Below are 8,080 nucleotides of genomic sequence, written 5' to 3'. Positions count from 1 at the left end.
TTTAAAATTAATTTTGCCCCAAAACATTTCCCCCAAATTAAACCACATTCATTTCAATCGCTTAATTTAAAGCGCTATAAAAATCCCCCAATTTTATCGCTTTTTTTGTTACCTTATTATCGTTTTTTCTCCATTTTCTTTGCTCACTTGCAAACCGCCATTGTCGTCCTTTCAATCACTTCAGAAGGTAATTTTTTTGGGGTTTTTATAGTTTTATGATTTTTTCTCGGGTTTTTAGAGTTTTATTATTTGTTCTCTTCATTTATTTAGACGTTTTTTTTTAATTTATTGGACATTGTTATGTTATTGGATGTATTTGATCTTTGTACTTTGTCACCATTGTTGATGTCTTGTTCTATTTGATCTTTGTTTTTGGTTTCTTCATTTTGATTAGCTTGATTATTTTTAGCACATTTAGGACATGTAGGACAGTTATTTTTATCTTTGTATTTTGTCAACTAACGTTTTGAGCATATATGTTCATATTCATTAAGATTAATCATATTTTTATGAAAAATCCTACTTTTGTTGCTAACAATTACTCTTTCTTTGTTAAAATTACAGTTTATCCATTTTTTTTGGAGAAATCCCACTTTTGATTACCCTTTGTTAGAATTACACTTTTGTTGCTAAAATAACACTTTATCTTTCGCTACAATTACACTTTTCTTTGCTAAAATTACACCGTAGTCCTGTTAAAATAACACTTTATCTTGTTAGAATTACACTTTTGTCAGCTAAAATCACACTCTTTTCTGTAAAAATGTCACATTTACTCTGTTAAAATAACACCGTATTTTGTTAGAATTACACTTTTGTAAGCTAGAATAACACTTTATTCTGCTACAAATCCCACTTTTGATTACCCTTTTGTTAGAATCACACTTTTGTTGCTAAAATAACACTTTATCTTTTGCTACAATTAGACTTTTTGCTAAAATTACACCGTAGCCTGTAAAAATAACACTTTATCTTGTTAGAATTACACTTTTGTCGCCTAAAATCACACTTTTTTCTATTAAAATGTCACTTTGTTGCTGTTAAAATAACACTTTATTTTGTTAGAATTACACTTTCCTCTGCTACAATTACACTTTTGTTTGTTAAAATAACACTTTGTCTTTGCTACAATCACACTTTTTTTTTCTTTGAGAGTTTTTGTTGGTACATTAAAATAACACTTTATTTTATTAGAATTACACTTGTGGTCGCTATAATTACACTTTATCTTGCTACAATTTTAACTTTTCTTTTTGTCTTATTTTTTTTGTATGTAACAATTAATTTTGAGTAATGTTAACAGATGTCAGGTGAAAATGAGGGTAAATCAGGCAAGTCCAAAAAAGCAAAGGTGTCTGTTAAGTTGAGTAAGGAGCTTGTTGTTGCCAAACCAGCCAAACCAGCCAAACTAGACACGAAGAAAATAGCAAAGGTGGTTGTGAAGTCTACGGTGAAGCGGTGGTTGAGCTCGTTGAAAAGCTTAATGATGCACAGCGAGATGCGGTACGGAGGATCGGTTTCGGTGGTATTCTGGAGCTTAAGCTCAAAACATATCCGATGGGTCAGGTTAAAGATTTTCTGAAAGCATTCAGTGATGAATCGTATATTTTCCGGGCCAAGGATAAGGAGTTCATGGTCACCAAGCATGACGTGTGTGACTGTTTTATGTTACCACTTGGTCCTAAAACTCTTGATCTAGTACCTACGGGCCGCCAAAAGGATTCTCAAGCGCCGGAGAACAAGCAATTGAAAGATAAATGGCGAAAAGCGTACAACATAAAAGGGGTTAACGAAGGCATTAATTTAGGAATTGTCTTCCAAGATATTTAAAAAAAAAAAATACAAAAAGGAGGTCCGCAGTCTGCAGTCGTTTGTTGTTCGCTCGCAATGTCATCATTCCTAACTCCAACATCATACAGTGGGGTTGACTTCAAGCTTTTGAGAGTTGTTGAAGATGTGGACTCGATTACGCAGTACGATTGGTGTACTTATGTCTTTGGAAAATTTGGTGAAGGTCATGCAGATCGGTGAAAATAAAAGACGGTATTCTGGGGTGTATCCCCTTCTTAATGATTACGTACTTTCAACGTTTCGATTTCCGTGGTAAGAGTTGTCGCCACAGATCCGCCTCTCATTAAGCATGGGACCGTGCAGACGCTTTTTCGACAGACTACATGGTGAGCTTGACAAGAACCGTTTGGGTCGGCTAACTTGGTCCTTGGTCAAGTATCATCGGTGCCTTCAAAAAGAATCATTAAGCATTGGTGGGGTGCCTAATGACAGCCAAGTGTTGGCCATTGGAAATGTGGTTAGTGATGCGGCATTACAAGTGACTTCAACTTCAGACAGGAAGAAGTTCATCGAGATTGAACTCCCTTCTGGTGTTGATGATGACGAGGAGTTGAAAGCTCGGGCTGTAGATGTAAGTGCTATTTGTTTATTTGACAAGGCTAATTTTAATGTTTTAAAGTTACTTTTTCTTTCACTACAATTACACTACATTTGTAATTGCGATATTAATCAGTAATTGCTTAAATTACAAGGTTGTCAGTTAAAATTATACTTTTTAAAGTTAAAATTATACTTTTGTATGTTACAATTACACTTTTGTCCTTTAAAATTATACTTTTTAAAGTTAATATTTTTTGTTGTAGCTTACAATTACACTTTCGTCCGTTAGAATTATACTTTGTGACCTTAGAATTACAGTTGTTAAGGTTAAAATTATACTTTTGAATGAACACTTTTGACTGAACAATTGTCCAATTATCTGTATTTTAATGTAGGATGTGCATGAGCTTTACTTGAAGATGCAAAGGAATGCTACTGTCTTCTATTCATGGTATGCAGATGCAGCCATGACGCTCAAAAGGTTAACAGGAGGGATGAACCATTCTAGTGACCCCTGTCGCTACAATGCACGCAATCATTCTTTCAAATCCAAAGGATGAACGATTATCTTTGTGGAAATGCAGGAGATAGTTTGAGCGAATAAATCATTCCGTGAAATCAGCACTGCTTCGCAACAAAGTCCAGGTGATCGATGATCGAGAATGATGAGGTAGATGACGACGGTACGAGCAGTATGTTGGTGACGATGATGAAGAGGAGGACAATGGTGATGAGGACGAGGGAGATGACGAGGATGGTAATAATGTTGACGATGAGGAGGATGGTGATGATATGGAGGATGATGGATCCGATAATGAGAAAGAGGTGATTGTAGATGTTGGTACTGACGTGAAGGCACGGTGGCCGCCTCAATTGTTTCGGATGAAGCAGCTAGTGAGAAAGCACTGGAGGTGTCTACACAACAGATAATGGAGGCCGTGCAATTTTACGGCTCGATCGAATTTGCGGACTCGCTAATGCAGAGAGACGAGTACGATGAAGGACACCGACGTGGATGTTGGTAGTACTCGTGAGATTTCCGTTATTTCTGAAGGAGGAAGGTAGATAGAAAGCGGTGGTGTTAAAGAACCACCAAAATTTGACCGGGAAATTCTCGAAGATATATATTCAAAAGAAGAGCTTGATGAGGCTGAAAAGAAGTTCTATGCGAATGCTGTAGCTGCAAAGGAAGAAGAGCAGACGATGGATATGGACGTGCATGTGGCCGGGGATATTGAGATAGCTGACAATAAAAATGAGGACGATGGGCCCACCGACGCTGATCCACCCGTCACTCAACTGCTGATTTCGTCTGCGGAGATTATTGAAGCAGAGCGCCGAGCAGAAATGCCGGCCAGAGAAGACCATGGAATTGGAGAGGTAAGAGAATTGGTGAATGTGGCCTCCGACGCTACGGGAGCGGTTGTGCATGTGAGTGAAGTTCTGAATGCCGAGGCGGACAAGGATGATGACAAGATTGGGAAGGGTAATGCTGAACCTGGTCTCCAATGTTCAAGTTCAATAGTGGTTTCTGCAACACTAGACGATGTTGTACAAGTGGATTCTAAATCTTTGGAATTTAGTGGTCCTGATGCCGGGGAGCCTGAGAAGGCGGATAATGCTTTGGCGGAAGTTCAGAACACAGAAGTTGCCCCCGCCACTCGGTTCCTATTTCTCTACCGAGATATGTGATGCAGAGCGCGCAGTCGAACAACATTATGAAGAGGGTGCAGGAAACGGCGGAGGCGCAACCACTGACGAGCGGTTGTTAAAGGGAAACGAGCAGCCGGAATATGTATATGCGTTGCAGGCAAAGGAATTTATGGACGTAGAATGGACAATCATTGTATATTCTTCTCGGGACGTAAACGCCATTGTTCAGGAGCACCCAATATCTGTGCATCTTTGAAAATGAGGAGGGTTGGAATAATGATGAGCCAAATTTGGATATAAGTTCTCAGACAGTGGTAGAGAAGGTGGTGGATGGGGTCTGATCAAGGATCACGGAGGTAATGCCGTGGATGAAGTTATTTAGTTAGAATTACATTTTTCTCTTTTAAAGTTACACTTTTGTTATTTACAGTAACACTTTTTTGGCTTAGAATAACACTTTTCTCTGCTTCAATTAGACAATTGTTAGTTAAAATCACACTTTATTCAGTTAGAATTACAATTTTCTCTACTAAAACTACACTTTTTTAAGTTAAAATTATACTTTTGTAGCTTACAATTACACTTTTGTCTTCTAGAATTAGACTATTTTTAGTTAAAATTACACTTATTTGTGATAAAATAACACTCTATTTTGTTTGAATTATAATTTTGTCTACTAAATTATACTTTCTTCTCTGCCACAGTTACACTTACTTACTGATGATGAAATAACACTATTTTTATTACAGATGCGGCAGTTGAGGATGTTGCCGGGAAGTCTTCGGAAGGGACTATCGAGAGAAGAGAGGTAACAGCTGACGTAGTACCAGAGGCAGAGAACGCCGACATTCCTATCCCGGTCCCGTACGTCCCTCACAGTGATCTGAGCTACCATCCTTTTTTACTTCACTCGAGTGAGCCCTTACCATGCATGGATCACGTCATTGAGAACCTTGGGTGTTCTATTGATTGTGGGGCACCTAATCCTGATTTGTGCTTTGCGACGAGAAACCTAGCATTCAGTCAGGAGCTCCTAGTGCCAATGTTCAGTGACAAGAAATATGTGATTGACTATGCGTTCAATCAGTCAGACGCGTTTAACGAGTTGTAAGTGTATTATTCTTTACAAGAGGCCCTTAAAATTCCTAATTATATATATATTTGATGGCTAATTACATTTTTGTTGTTGTAGGGAACGATTGGTCCAATTCAGCGAGTTTTATTTCATTTCCCGGGAAGATATTGCAACTTTGAACCCTCGGGAGCAAATCATGACAAGTGTTATTGATGGTTGGTGCTTGCTACTCAACCACATCATGAAACCTTCGGACATATCCCGTTCTTTCTTTGGACTAAGTCACACTGTAAGTAAAAATGTTACCTTTGTGTGTTAAAATTACACATTTGTCCGTTAGAATTATACTTTTTAAAGTTAAAAGTTTGTTTTGTATGTTAAAATTGCACATTTGTCCGTTAAAATGATACTTTTTGCCGTTAGAATTACACTTTTGATTGTTTAAATTATACTTTTAACATCTCCCTTCTGAGTTTATTCTAACACTTTTTTTGGTTAAAGGTTCACTTTATTTTTATAAAATAGCTCTTTTAATTATCAGTTCACGCATTTAACACTTTTCAAATTAAAGGACCCTTGCAAGGTATATTTGGAACGCTCAAAAGCTTGGGAAAGTGTTGAACAAAGACGAAGACATTTATGGTGGTGGGATGCTCGGGTGAAACCGTCGTGCACCATTCCGGCTTGATACGAACATGGTAGGTAACAAAACATGTAATCTTGTCTCATGGTTTTTAAGTTTTCCTTGTTCTGATCTTAGCGACAAACGGTGCAGATCTTTCTGCCCGTGTTATCCGGGCGACGGTGATCACTACTGTTGCGTGTGCATCAACTTTCTCACCGAGCGGATTGACTACATCGACAACCGCAAGTACGATGACCCAATAGAAACGCTCCCTTACGGAGGGATAGCGCGTATTTCGATAAGTGTCCGATATCCACAAGTCAACCAATTTATATGGGTCGTACTACGTTAACACACTGACGTTTTTTCATGTTCGGGCAAATATAATGGGGAAGTATTTGGTGGCTAAAGGGCTGTCTAAGGAGGCAAAGGTCGCGGGTTCAAGATTGTCAACATTGAGTTCAAATTTGGCAAGGTCAAGGGTATTCGAGAAATGATTGTGGCGTTTTCATAATGCTACATATGATGTTCTACCGCGGAAGCCCTTTTCAATGTGACCTCGGGAAAGAGGATGCTATGAGTTTGTACCGTCTTTGAGATTGCCGCAACACTCGTCCTCGTGACATTAACAAAGTATCGAGAGGATATCCCGACGAGGGTTGGTTTTTTCAAAACGATTATTTTGGACATCCGTTGACAAGAAAGTTGAATGCCGTTAAGAGGAAAACAGATGGTGACATAGGGCCGGAGTCCACAAAACGTGCGCGCAGAATCGAATTTGAAGAGCCCGTTATGGAGGCGACGCTGTTGCCATGCGCATTCCATCGTTAAAGCGCTATCCTCTGTTAAGAGCCATCCCCGTGGAAAGGGGGACGGGTTGGGTTGCTCTCTCGACTGTGGTAGAGGTGGTCTCAACATAAATGTGGTGTCGAAGCTGCTCCGGGGCAACCAAGCGTTAATAAAGGATATTAAAAACAGGAGGAAGCATGTTGCCGACTATTGCTTGTTAGATGACCACACTTATGATGAACGGTGCATCATTAACTGGCTTAATTAACTACTTCTTTAATCAAGGATACTCAGTTTATTTTTCACATTTATTTTACTTTAATTAACGACTTCTTTAATATTACGGAGTGCAGTGAACAGCTGGTCTGGTACACCCGTCACGCAACGCTTCGGAGAAAAGACATTATGTCCTTGATGCCTGAAAACCTTATGTCGTTAAATGTGATCGAGTGCTGGTCGATTTTGATGAACCATTTGGAGAAGGAGGAATATGGCGACCAAATGAGGATGTCATTCTTTGGTATACGTCACATGGTAATTCCATTTATCATTGCATAATATTTATGTCCACTTCTATTACACCTTTGTTACTTAGAATGACACTTTTCTTAATTACAGTGTTATTATGTGAATGTTTCACTTTAGTTCTTTTAATCCACAAAAGTGTCATTCTAACCGTGTGAAGTGTAATTTTAAGGGACAATAGTGTAATTTTGGGTGACAATGTAACCACATTAATCATGTTCACTGTTGCCTTTTCAAGGTTTTACTGTTGCGTATGCTCGGGACGTTTGAGCAACCAGGCACACAATCGACAAAGAACTATGACGACACTGTACCAGATCCGGGACACCTTCATCATCGGTGAGAGCGTCACATCGTTAACTTGAAAACAGACTTGCTATTTGTCCCATTCTGCATTAACGACCATTTTGCATGCGTATGTGTCAATCACAAATCAAATACGATCGACTTGCTTTGGGACGGGCAAAGGAATTTCGACTTGAAAAAGTCGCAGATTTGGCAAAGCAAGTAGCGTTTAATTGTAAGTTATTGTCGATCGCTTTCTTCCGAATGCTATCTTTTTTGTTCAATCAGTTTTTATAAGGTAATTATGTACATTTGCAGTCTAGCGCAGTGAGTGATTATTTAGAATCACGGGATAAGGAAAAGAAGAACACTAGGGCACGGGAAATTCCTAATTATGTGTTGCGCCAGATACCTTTCAGCGGGATGTCACCAACTCTCAACCAACCAGAGTCGGGTCTGTTCACCATGATGGCGATGCTCTTATACGAGGGTCTTCCTTTTCAGCATGAAGACCTCGAGAAGAAGAAATCACGGCGCTATTTGGTGATCCAGCTGGTAGCTACCCTCGTTCTGGCAGACATGAACATTTTGCGCGAAGGTGTGCTCGAGAAGGTCAAAGCTTTTGTTAGCACGAAGGACAAACTGTGGAAGGTATTACAACAGAAGCGTAGACAGCCCCGTGCCAATGTGAAAAAATAACAACCTTAATTTAGTAGTTCTGTTTTTGTGGGAATATT

This window comes from Silene latifolia, chromosome Y (genome assembly GCF_048544455.1).
Source record: "Silene latifolia isolate original U9 population chromosome Y, ASM4854445v1, whole genome shotgun sequence".
In the NCBI taxonomy this organism is placed as follows: Eukaryota; Viridiplantae; Streptophyta; class Magnoliopsida; order Caryophyllales; family Caryophyllaceae; genus Silene; species Silene latifolia.
This window is presented reverse-complemented; position numbering follows the sequence as displayed.